The 13,290-nt window shown below is 49.1% G+C and overlaps 1 long non-coding RNA gene across 1 annotated transcript; it reads left to right on the top strand.

Annotated features, from left to right (window-relative positions):
• Positions 1-1,474: 1,474 nt before the first annotated feature.
• LOC140399689 (uncharacterized) lies at positions 1,475-9,072 on the top strand. Its single transcript, XR_011937783.1, has 2 exons — positions 1,475-1,610; positions 8,895-9,072. It is a non-coding gene; the product is annotated as an uncharacterized lncRNA (long non-coding RNA).
• Positions 9,073-13,290: the final 4,218 nt, after the last annotated feature.

Raw genomic sequence — 13,290 nt, 5'->3', positions numbered from 1 at the left:
TTCACTGCAGCACTGAGACAGAGAGCAGCTTCTGTCTGAGCTTTCACTGCAGCACTGAGACAGAGAGCAGCTTCTGTCTGAGCTTTCACTGCAGCACTGAGACAGAGAGCAGCTTCTGTCTGAGCTTTCACTGCAGCACTGAGACAGAGAGCAGCTTCTGTCTGAGCTTTCACTGCAGCACTGAGACAGAGAACAGCTTCTGTCTGAGCTTTCACTGCAGCACTGAGACAGAGAGCAGCTTCTGTCTGAACTTTCACTGCAGCACTGAGACAGAGAACAGCTTCTGTCTGAGCTTTCACTGCGGCACTGAGACAGAGAACAGCTTCTGTCTGAGCTTTCACTGCAGCACTGAGACAGAGAGCAGCTTCTGTCTGAGCTTTCACTGCAGCACTGAGACAGAGAGCAGCTTCTGTCTGAGATTTCACTGCAGCATTGAGACAGAGAGCAGCTTCTGTCTGAGCTGTTACTGCAGCACTGAGACAGAGAGCAGCTTCTGTCTGAGCTTTCACTGCAGCACTGAGACAGAGAGCATCTTCTGCCTGAGCTTTCACTGCAGCACTGAGACAGAGAGCAGCTTCTGTCTGAGGTTTCACTGCAGCACTGAGACAGAGAGCAGCTTCTGTCTGAGCTTTCACTGCAGCACTGAGTCAGAGAGCAGCTTCTGTCTGTGTTTTCATGCTGCCCCGTTGGTCACAAGCACAGTGGTTTCGATACTGCGACCTGGTTACGTGATCGCTGATTTTCCTCTGCACCGTGACCGCATTAATTCACCAACTTCAACATCTGCACTCGTTCATGTGGGAAAGCTTTGTGCTGTTTAAGTTTGTGTGATATGACGGGATGGGGATCAGGAAGGGGTGGGTATCGAATTGGTAATGGAAAGATGCAATAGTCAAACACTGAGGATAATGCCATTCACTTGCAAAACGATATCCATGGGGCAGCAGAATGGACAGGGAAGAGGCAGCTGGAAAATAAAAAAGAGAGATGTGAGGTGATGGATTTTCACAAAAGTTACAGGGAGAGAGTGTACGGAAATAATATCTCAATTATGAAGAGTGCCCACAATGTCTGGACCTGCACATGGATAGCATATGTAGATAGCCGTAAACACCGAGATAGGAATTCTAAAATCAGATGTGCTCTTACCCTTCCCAAAAATGGCAGTTCATACAAATCCATGAAGATTTTTACAGGCAGTATATGTCTATGTGCACTCTAAGCACAGCTCCCTGAAGGACGACGGAAAGGCTGTCAGCAACAGGCTCACACCAGGTGGAACAGTAGCGAGATTCACTGCAGATCCCTTTGAATTGTTCGGCTAAACAGGTGTGTGGGTATCGTTTTGCTGAAGGCGACATTCATAGAAATAAGGCACCACGCAGGAAAACAAATTTTCAAATGACATCACCAGAAACCAGGCACGCCCGCTCGTGTGATTACAAACGCAACATAACTCCGTGAGTAGATAGAGAGCAGATCTACACCAGCATTCTGACCGTAACTCTGACAGACCCCAGCGAAGATGCAGAAAGCGCTGTTCTTGGTGCTTGTACTTCTAGTGCTGACTCAGCACAATCCTACTGGAGCGAAAGCAAGCAAGAAAGGAAGTAAGAATCTGTAAATTTCGCCAATACAAAAGCAGCTGGAGTTCATACAGCTTAATTTTAAATCGATTGCATTTTCTTGAAGTGTAATGGTTTGATTGGTTAAGAGATTGTGAGATTCGAAAACAAACTGAAGAATTCACTCCAAGCTATCTCCTTCAGTAATTCTCTGGTGGTTTCCTCACTGAGTGCTTCGTGAGGCTTGTTGGTGTTGGGATCTGATCCACACAGGCCAATATTGAAAACAGAAATTACTGGGCGGGGTGACGTTGCTGAATCTCAATGGGACCATTGATCTGGATAGAAAACCCTAAAATTGTCCTCATTGCCTTATTCACACTTGCTGCTCCCGATCACTGACATCTGATACAGATTGTGAAGTGTGGACTGTGTGTGAGGATAGGGTCAGGGTCTCCTTCTGGCCCTTTCTCCCCACACTAATTGTCTAGCCTCAGATGTAGAAATGGGGAATTAGAAGCGAGGCTGAAGTTTTCTATTGCAAAAGTCCCCAGACAGGTGGGACCTTTTCATTATGAGATGTGGAATAGTTACTGAACGCGCAATCCCGAGAAACGGGTTTCCAATTCTTCCACGGCAGGCGATGGAATTTGAATCTTATCAGCATCATGAAATCATTGTCGCTGCTTTTAAAACCCATCTGGTTGAGTCATCTCCTGGGCCGCACTGGCCTACCCGTGACTCCAGACCAACTTGAATGGTCTGGCAAGGCCCTCAGCAACTAAGTGCAGGGGATGGGAAACAAATGCTGGTCGTGCCAACAATGCCCATATCACACGGAAGAATAAAGCAAAAAGAAAAATATCAATGGGTAGAGCGATGAAAATAGATTGAACCAGATGCATTCAGCTGGATTAACACTGCCCCTTTCATAATGATGTGGGGGTGAGAAGGTGGATTAAATAAATATGACAAGGGGTGAAATGATTCATTGTCAATAACTGGGGCCAGTCTTTGTCTAAATTGGGAGTTGATGAATGTTTGTGGGTTGAGGTCACAGCCCAGTGCACGGAGCTGAGCACTGCGGGAATGCTGCACTGTTGTGGTTGGTGTCCCAGTCCAGTACATGGAGCTGAGCACTGCGGGAATGCTGCACTGTTGTGGTTGGTGTCCCAGTCCAGTGCATGGAGCTGAGCACTGCGGGAGTGCGGCACTGTTGTGGTTGGTGTCCCAGTCCAGTGCATGGAACTGAGCACTGCGGGAGTGCGGCACAGTTGTGGTTGGTGTCCCAGTCCAGTGCACGGAGCAGAGCACTGCGGGAGTGCGGCACAGTTGTGGTTGGTGTCCCAGTCCAGTGCATGGAGCTGAGCACTGCGGGAGTGCGGCACAGTTGTGGTTGGTGTCCCAGTCCAGTGCATGGAGCTGAGCACTGCGGGAATGCTGCACTGTTGTGGTTGGTGTCCCAGTCCAGTGCATGGAGCTGAGCACTGCGGGAATGCGGCACTGTTGTGGTTTGATGTCCCGCACCAGTGCATGGAGCTGAGCACTGCGGGAATGCTGCACTGTTGTGGTTGGTGTCCCAGTCCAGTACATGGAGCTGAGCACTGCGGGAATGCTGCACTGTTGTGGTTGGTGTCCCAGTCCAGTACATGGAGCTGAGCACTGCGGGAGTGCGGCACTGTTGTGGTTTGATGTCCCGCACTAGTGCATGGAGCTGAGCACTGCGGGAATGCTGCACTGTTGTGATTGGTGTCCCAGTCCAGTACATGGAGCTCAGCACTGCGGGAGTGCGGCACTGTTGTGGTTGGTGTCCCAGTCCAGTACATGGAGCTGAGCACTGCGGGAATGCTGCACTGTTGTGGTTGGTGTCCCAGTCCAGTACATGGAGCTGAGCACTGCGGGAGTGCGGCACTGTTGTGGTTGGTGTCCCAGTCCAGTACATGGAGCTGAGCACTGCGGGAATGCTGCACTGTTGTGGTTGGTGTCCCAGTCCAGTACATGGAGCTGAGCACTGCGGGAATGCTGCACTGTTGTGGTTTGATGTCCCGCACCAGTACATGGAGCTCAGCATTGCGCAAGTGCTGCATTGTTGTGGGTTGAGATCACACACCAGCGCACGGAGCTCAGCACTGCGGGAATTCTGCACTGTTGTATATTGATGTTCCACTCCAGGATATGGAGCTCAGCACTGCGGGAGTGCGGCACTGTTGTGTATTCATGTTTCACTCAAGTACTTAGAGTTCAGCACTGCTGGAGTGCTGCACTGTTGGGGGTTGATGTTTCACTACTGTACATGGAGCTCAGCACTGCGAGAACGCTGCACTGTTGTGGATTGATGTTCCACTCCAGTACATGGAGCTCAGCACTGCGAGAACGCTGCACTGTTGTGGATTGATGTCCCACACCAGTACATGGAGCTCAGCACTGCGGGAGTGCGGCACTGTTGTGTCTTGATGTTTCACTCAAATACTTGGAGCTCAGCATCGCGCGAACGCTGCACTGTTGTGGGTTAATGTCCACTCCAGTACATGAAGCTCAGCACTGCGCGAGTGCTGCACTGATGTGTGTTAATGCTCCACTTCAGTACATGACGTTCAGCACTTCCAGAGTGCAGCACTGTTTAAGCAGATGCCCCCTCCAGAACTCGGAGCTCAGCACTGCGAGAGCGTTGCATTATTGTGGGTTGATGCGCCAGTCTAAAACACGGAGCTCAGCACTGCGAGAGCGCTGCACTGTTGTTGATTGATGTCGCAGTCGAAAACACGGAGCTCAGCATTGTGGGAGCGCTGCATTGCTGTTGATTGGTATCCCTGCCTAATACATGGAGCTCAGCATTGTGGGAACGCTGCATTGTTGTGGATTGATGTCCCAGTCTAATACATGGAGCCCAGCGCTGCGGGAGCGTTGCATTGTTGTGGATTGATGTCCCTGCCTAATAGAGGGAGTTCAGCACTGCGTGAGCGCTGCATTGTTGTGGATTGATGTTCCAGTCTAATACATGTAGCTCAGCACGTCCAGAGCGCTGCATTGTTGTGGGTAGATTTCCCACTCTCGTACAAGGAGCTCAGTCCTGGGGGAGCGCTGCATTGTTGTGGATTGATGTCCCAGTCTAATGCATGGAGCTCAGCACTGCGAGAGCGCGGCATTGTTGTGGTTTGATGTCCCAGTCTAATGCATGGAGCTCAGCACTGCGGGAGCTCTGCATTGTTGTGGATTGATGTCCCACTCCAGTACATGGAGCTCAACACTGCGAGAGCGCGGCATTGTTGTGGTTTGATGTCCCAGTCTAATGCATGGAGCTCAGCACTGCGGGAGCGCTGCATTGTTGTGGATTGATGTTCCAGTCTAATGCATGGAGCTCAGCACTGTGTCACTGCTGCATTGTTGTGGATTGATGTCTCACTGCGGGAGCGCTGCATTGTTTTGAATTGATGTCCCACTCCAGTACATGGAGCTCAGCACTGCGGGAGCGCTGCATTGTTTTTTATTGATGTCCCACTCCAGTACATGGAGCTCAGCACTGCGGGAGCGCTGCATTGTTTTGAATTGATGTCCCACTCCAGTACATGGGGCTCAGCACTGCGGGAGCGCTGCATTGTTTTTTATTGATGTCCCACTCCAGTACATGGGGCTCAGCACTGCGGGAGCGCTGCATTATTTTGTATTGATGTCTCACTCCAGCACATGGGGCTCAGCACTGTGTGACTGCTGCATTGTTGTGGGCTGATTTTCCACTGCAAAGATGGGGCTCAGCACTGCGGAAGTGTGGTGTTCTGGAGGAAGCAGCAAATGGTTACCCTGTCGACCTCTTCCTCGGAGAGGGAATATGGGTGTTATGCTGTCGTTATTCTGTGTGGAGCTGGGGTTCTCGCATTGTCCTGCACCAACATCACTCTCTGCGCGAACGTGAACAGAAACTCTACATCCTTCACATCTAATTTTCTATTTTGTGAGATAGTCTGTGAAATGATTGACCGCACTGTTTTCGGAGTAAACATTGTTGGTCCTTGAGTAAACGTCCCCTGTCACTGAAACTGTTTTGATTCTTTGGGTGCTGCGAACAGTTCTCTAAATATAAGTTTTATTCTCTGTGTTCCTGAATAGTGGGGGTGGTGTTCTCCATCCTGAGGCAACGCACAGAGATGCTCTGCAGTTCAGAGAGAAAACCAACAGACCGGAGAGGGGGAGTGAGGGAGTAGGATTGAACACAGCAGGAAGTGGGACAGAGGGAGTGAGTGTATCTGCGCAGACTAGCGGGTGGGAGGGAGTCTGTGTAGGACAGGAAGTGGAATGGAGGGACCGGTTGCATATTGGCCAGGGAGTGTGAGAGAGGGAGTAATTCTGCAGACATCAGAGAGTTAGAAAGACAAAATCTGTCTAGGGAAGAAAGTGGGAGGTCAATATTGAGCGAGGATCACTTTAAATCATAGAGAGGGAGGGAAATTATTCTGTGCAGTTCAGTGAGTCGGAGGGAGGGGCGGAGTCTGTAGAAGACGGTGTGTGGGAGACAGGGCGGGTGTGAGTCTGTACAGGAAAAGGAGAGGGTGGGAGGGAAGGAATTCGTTTGTACACAACCAAGAGGTGGAGGGATGGAGTCAGTTTGTACAGGCCAGGAGGTGGACGGAGGGAGTGTGTTTGTACAGACCAGGATGTGGAGGGAGGGAGTGAGTTTGTACAGACCAGAAGGTGGAGAGAGGGAGTGCGTTTGTACAGACCAGAAGGTGGAGAGAGGGAGTGCGTTTCTACAGACCAGGAGGTGGAGAGAGGGATTGACTTAGTACAGACCAGGTGGTGGACGGAGGGAATGAGTCTGTACAGGCCAGAAGGTAGAGAGAGGGAGTATTTGTACAGACCAGGAGGTGGAGGGCGTGAGTTTGTACAGACCACTAGGTGGAGGGAGGGGGAGTTTGTACAGACGAGAAGGTGGAGGGAGTGAGTTTGTACAGACCAGTAGGTGGAGGGAGGGAGATTGTATCAGACCAGGAGGTGGAGGGAGTGAGTTTGTACAGACCAATAGGTGGATAGAGGGAGTTTGTACAGACCAGGAGGTGGAGGGAGGGAGGTTGTACGGACCAGGAGGTGGTGTGAGTGAGTTTTTACAGACCAGGACGTGGAGGGAGGGAGTTTGTATAAGACCAGGAGGTGGAGGGAGTGAGTTTGTGCAGACCAGGGGGTGGAGGGAGTGAGTTTGTACAGACCAGTAGGTGGAGGGAGGGAGATTGTATCAGACCAGGAGGTGGAGGGAGAGAGTTTGTAGAGACCAATAGGTGGATAGAGGGAGTTTGTACAGACCAGGAGGTGGAGGGAGGGAGGTTGTACGGACCAGGAGGTGGTGTGAGTGAGTTTTTACAGACCAGGACGTGGAGGGAGGGAGTTTGTATGAGACCAGGAGGTGGAGGGAGTGAGTTTGTGCAGACCAGGGGGTGGAGGGAGTGAGTTTGTGCAGACCAGGATGTGGAGGGAGTGACTTTGTGCAGACCAGGAGGTGGAGGAATGGAGTTTGTACAGAACAGGAGGTGGAGGGGACGGAGTTTGTACAGAACAGGAGGTGGAGGGAGTGACTTTGTACACACCAAAAGGTGGAGGGAGTGAGTTTGTGCAGACCAGGAGGTGGAGGGAGTGAGTTTGTGCACACCAGGGGGTGGAGGGAGGGGGAGTTTGTACAGACCAGAAGGTGGAGAGAGGGAGTGACTTTGTACAGACCAGGTGTTGGAGGGAGGGAGGGAGTTTGTACCGACCACGAGGTGCAGGGGCGGAGGGGGGGGAGTTTTTACAGACCACGAGGTGGAGAGAGTGAGTTTGTACAGACCAGTAGGTGGAGGGAGGGAGTATGTATCAGACCGCGAGATGGAGGGAGTGAGCTTGTGCAGACCAGGAGCTGGAGGGAGTGAGTTTGTGCAGACCATGACGTGGAGGGAGGGAGTTTGTGCAGACTAGGAGGTGGAGTGAGTGAGTATCTACAGACCAGGACCTGGAGGGAGGGACTTTGTATTCTGATACAAACTCCATGAGGTGGAGGGAGTGAGTTTGTACAGACCAGGAGGTGGTGTTATTGAGTTTGTACAGGCCAGGACGTGGAGGGAGGGAGATTGTGCAGACCAGGAGGTGGAGGGAGGGAGTTTGTGCAGACCAGGAGGTGGTGGGAGGGAGTTTGTACAGACCAGGATGTGGTGTGAGTGAGTTTGTGCAGACCAGGAGGTGGAGGGAGGGAGTTTGTGCAGACCAGCAGGTGGAGGGAGGGGGGGTTGTACAGACCAGGAGGTGGAGTGAGTGAGTTTGTACAGACCAGGACGTGGAGGGAGGGAGTTTGTATCAGACCAGGAGGTGGAGGGAGGGAGATTGTGCAGACCAGGAGGTGGAGGGAGGGAGTTTGTATCAGACCAGAAGGTGGAGAGAGGGAGTGCGTTTGTACAGACCAGAAGGTGGAGAGAGGGAGTGACTTTGTACAGAACAGGTGGTGGACGGAAGAATGAGTCTGTACAGACCAGAAGGTAGAGAGATGGAGTGTTTATACAGACCAGGAGGTGGAGGGAGGGAGTTTGTACAGACCAGTAGGTGGAGGGAGGGAGTTTGTACCGACCAGGAGGTGGAGGGAGAGAATTTGTACTGACCAGGAGGTGGAGGGAGAGAGTTTGTACAGAGCAGGAGGTGGAGGGAGTAAGTTTGTACAGACCAGGGGGTGGAGGGAGGGAGTTTGTATCAGACCAGGAGGTGGAGGGAGTGAGTTTGTGCAGACAAGGAGGTGGAGGGAGGGAGTTCTAACAGACCAGGAGGTGGAGGGAGTGAGTTTGTACAGACCAGGAGGTGGAGGGAGTAAGTTTGTACAGACCAGGAGGTGGAGGGAGTGAGTTTGTACAGACCAGGAGGTGGAGGGAGGGAATTTTGACAGACCTGGAGGTGGAGCGAGTGAGTTTGTACAGACCAGGAGGTGGAGGGAGTAAGTTTGTACAGACCAGGAGGTGGAGTGAGTGAGTTTGTATCAGACCATGAGGTGGAGGGAGTGAGTTTGTGCAGACCAGGAGGTGGAGGGAGGGAGAGTTTGTACCGACCAGGAGGTGAATGAGTCAGTTTGTACAGACCAGGAGGTGGAGGGAGTGAGTGAGTTTGTGCAGAACAGGAGGTGGAGAGACGGAGTGAGTTTAATCAAGTCTTGGGGTGTGAGGCTGTAATCTGTGGAATATTATTATATTCAACAAACGTAATGTTGCTGCTTTGTGCCGAGTGTGTCCCTGTCAGGCTGACAGATTCTGCTTTCTGTTTTCTCATTGTTCTCCATCAGGCTGAATAACCCGTAATTACTTCCTTCATCATGTTTTCTTTTACTTTTAGTTTGTTATATTCGAAAACATTGGCTGAAAGCCGTGGCCAGATACAGTGATGTGCCAATCACTGAGAAGATGGCACGTGACAATCGTATCCGTTATCGAGTGATCACCACATCCAATATAGATGCTTAAATGGAATTAATGTATTTATTCCAAAGCAAAGTTTAAAGAAAATAATGATTCATCTTCTGTGACTTCGATATATACAGACTCACAAACACACATATATATATATATTCCTTACATTAAGTATACATTTAAAAAATATAAAAATGCTAAGCACCATCAATTTAAAACATTAACGAACCCTATAATTGTCTGCCGATGTCTCCTGCCTCTGCTAGACTGACGAAGTTCCATGCTAATAAAAAGGTGTAAGAACTCACCCGAGTGCCAGGTTAGTGGACCAAGTTATCGCTGTGGCGGCATTTTGCATTCAAAAAGAATAAAGAACAAGACAGCACAGGAACAGGCCCTTCGGCATACATAGATATGTAGGTACATAGAAGATAGGAGCAGAAGGAGGACTTATGGTCGTTCGCGCCTACTCCGCCATTCATCACAATCATGGCTGATCATCCAACTCAACAGCCTAATCCTGCTTTCTCCCCATAGCCTTTGATCTCAATCTTCCCAAGTGTTATATTCAGCCGCCTCTTGAATATATTCAACGTTTTAGCATCAACAACTTCCTGTGGCAATTAATTCCACAGGCTCACCCCTCTCTGTGTGAAGAAATGTCCCCTTATCTCTGCCCGAAATGGTTTACCCTGTATCCTCAGACTGTGACCCGTGGTTCTGTACACGCCCATCATTGGTAACATCTTCCCTGCATCTTTCGGGTCCAGTCCTGTTAGAATTTTATAAGTTTCTATAAGATTCCCCCCTCATTCTTCTGAACTCCAGCGAAAACAATCCCAACCTAATCAATCTCTCCTCATATGACAGTCCCGCCATCCTTGGAATCAATCTGGTAAACCTTCTCTGCGCTGCCTCAAGAGCAAGAACATCCCTCCTCAGAGAAGGAGACAAAAACTGCACACAATACTCCAAGTGTGGCCTCACCAAGGCCCTGTACAATTGCAGCAACACATCCCTTCTTCTATATTGGAAACATCTCGCAATGAAGGTCAACATACCATGAGCCTGCTTTACCGCCTGCTGCACCTGCATCCTTACCTTCAGCGAATGTTGCACACGGACACCCAGGTCCCACTGGATACTTCCCTCTCCCAATTTACAACCATTCAGGTAATAATCAGGTCTCCTGTTTTTGCTTCCAAAATGAACAGCCTCACATTTATCCAAATTATACTGCATCTGCCATTGATTTGCCCACTCGCCCAACCTGTCGAGATCATGCTGCAGGATACCTGCATCCTCGTCAGAGTTCACTCTCCCAAATAATTTTGTATCATCTGCAAACTTTGAGATGTTGCATTTTGTTGCCTCATCCAAATCATTAATATACATTGTGAATAGCTGGGGTCCCAGCACAGATGCCTGTGGTATCCCACTTGTTACTGCCTGCTAATTTGAAAAGGACCCATTAATCGCTACTCCTTGTTTCCTCTCTGCCAACCAGTTTTCTATCCACCTCAATACGTTTCCCCCAATCCCATGCGCTTTAGTTTTGCAAAACATTATCTTATGACTTTTGAAAATACAAATATACCACATCGGCTGGCTCCACCTTGTCAACTGTACTGGTTACATCTTCAATGAATTCCAACAAATTTGTCAAGCATGATGTTCCCTTCATAAATCCAATAGAACAATAGAACATTTCAGCGTGGTACAGGCCCTCCGGCCCTCGATGTTGCACCGACCTGTGAAACCAATCTAAAGCCCATCTACACTATTCCATTATCATCCATATGTTTATCCAACGACCATTTAAATGCCCTTAATGTTGGCGAGTCCACTACAGTTGCAGGCAGGGCATTCCACGCCCTTACTAATCTCTGAGTAAAGAACCTACCTCCTATACCCATCTTCCCTCAATTTAAAGCTATGTCCCCTCGTGCTAGCCATCACCATCCGAGGAAAAAGGCTCTCACTGTCCACCCTATCTAATCCTCTGATCATCTCTTATGCCTCTCTTAAGTCTTCGCTTAATCTCTTCTCTCTAACGAAAACAGCCTCAAGTCCCTCAGCCTTCCCTCATAAGATCTTCCCTCCAGGCAACATCCTGGTAAATCTCCTCTGCACCCTTTCCAATGCTTCCACATCCTTCCTATAATGCGGTGACCAGAACTTCAGGTAATACTCCAAATGCGGTCGCACCAGAATTTTGTACAGCTGCAACATGACCTCATGGCTCCGACACTCAATTCCTCGACCAAAAAAAGCTAAAACACCGTACGCCTTCTTAACAACCCGATCAACTTAGGTGGCAACTTTCAGGGATCTATGTACATGGACACCGAGATCTCTCTGCTCATCCACACTGCCAAGAATCTTACCATTAGCCCAGTACTCTTTATTCCGTTACTCCTTCCAAAATGAATCAGCTTACACTTTTATGCATTAAACTCCATTTGCCACCTCTCAGCACAGCGCTGCAGATTTCCTATGCCCCTCTGTAACCTGCAACATCCTTCCGCACTATACACAACTCCACCGACTTTCGTGTCATCCGTAAATTTACTCACACATCCATCTACCTCCTCCTCCAGGTCAATTATAAAAATGACAAACAGCAGTGGCCCGAATGCAGATCCTTGTGGTACACCACTAGTAACTGAACTGTAGGCTGAACATTTCCCATCAACCACCACAGCTAACCAATTTCTAACCAAACCGTTACATCACCCTCAATCCCATGTCTCCGTATTTTCTGCAATAGCCTAACGTAGGGAACGTTATAAAACGCTTTACTGAAATCCATACACACCACATCAACTGCTTTACCCTCGCCCATCTGTTTGGTCACCTTCTCAAAGAACTCAATAATGCTTGTGAGGCACGACCTACCCTTCACAAAACCGTGTTGACTATCCCTAATCAAATTATTCCTTTCTAGATGATTGTCAATACTATCTCTTGTAATCCTTTCCAAGACTTTGCCCAAAACAGGAGTAAGGCTCACTGGTCTATAGTTACCGGGGTTGTCTCTAATCCCCTTCTTGAACAAGGGGGCAACATTTGCTATCCTCCAGTCTTATGGGTCTATTCCTCTAGACAATGATGACATAAAGATCAAAGCCAAAGGCTCAGCAATCGCCTTCCGAGCTTGCCAGAGAATCCTAGGATAAATCCCATCCGGTCCAGGGACTTATCTATATTCACACTTTCCAGAATTGCTAACAACTCCTCCTTATGAAACTGAATCCCGTCTCGTCTCGTCGCCTGTATTTCAGTCATCTCGTTGACAACATTGTCTTTTTCCTGTATGACTATTGACGAAAAATATTTATTTAGCGCCTCTCCTGTCTCCTCGGACTCCACGCGCAACTTCCCACTACTGTCCTTGACTGGACCTACTCTTACCCTCGTCGTTCTTTTTTCCTGACATAAATATAGATACATTTGGGGTTTTCCTTGATCCTACCTGCCAAAGACTTCTCATGTCCCCTCCTGGCTCTTCTTAGCTCTCTCTTTAGGTCCACTCTGGCTAAATTGTAACTCTCACGCGCCCTAACAGAACCTTCGCGACTCGTCTTTACATAAGCCTCTTCCTCTTAATAAGTGATGCAATTACATTAGTAAACCTCGGTTCCCTCGCTCGACCACTTCCTCCCTGCCTGACAGGTACATACTTATCAAGGACACGCATTAGCTGTTCCTTGAACAAGCTCCACATTTCAATTGTGCTCATCCCCTGCAGATTCCTTCCCCATCCTATGCATCCTAAGTCTTGCCTAATCGCATCACAATTGCCTTTCCTCGAGCTATAACTCTTGCCCTGCGGTATGTACCTAACCCTTTCCATCGCTGAAGTAAGCGTAACCGAATTGAGGTCACTATTACAAAAGTGCTCACCAACCTCCGAATGTAACACCTGGCCTGGTTCTTTACCCAGTACCAAATCCATTGCGGCCTTGCGTCTTGTTGGCCTATCTACATACTGTGTTAGGAATCAGTAGTGGGAAAGTGTGCATGGAGTCTGAAGATATAGGAGAGGCCCTACATGAATACTTTACTTCAGAGTTCACAAAGGAGAGGGGGATATGCGATACACGCTGGTAGGCTGGAGGAGATAGATAATCGGTAGGAAGATGTGTTAGAAATTTTGAGAAGCCTGCGGATAGATATGTCCCCTCGGCCTGATGGGATAAATCCCAGGATTCTTTGGGTGGCGAGGGATGAGATATCAGAGCCTTTGGCTTTGATCTTTATGTCTTCATTGTCCACAGGAATAGTGCCAGAAAACTGTAGAGAGGCGAATGTTGTCCCCT

The sequence above is a fragment of the Scyliorhinus torazame genome, chromosome 23 (genome assembly GCF_047496885.1).
Source record: "Scyliorhinus torazame isolate Kashiwa2021f chromosome 23, sScyTor2.1, whole genome shotgun sequence".
Taxonomy (NCBI): domain Eukaryota; kingdom Metazoa; phylum Chordata; class Chondrichthyes; order Carcharhiniformes; family Scyliorhinidae; genus Scyliorhinus; species Scyliorhinus torazame.
The sequence above is the reverse complement of the archived record's forward strand: the minus strand, read 5'-3'. Positions and strand labels throughout refer to the sequence as shown.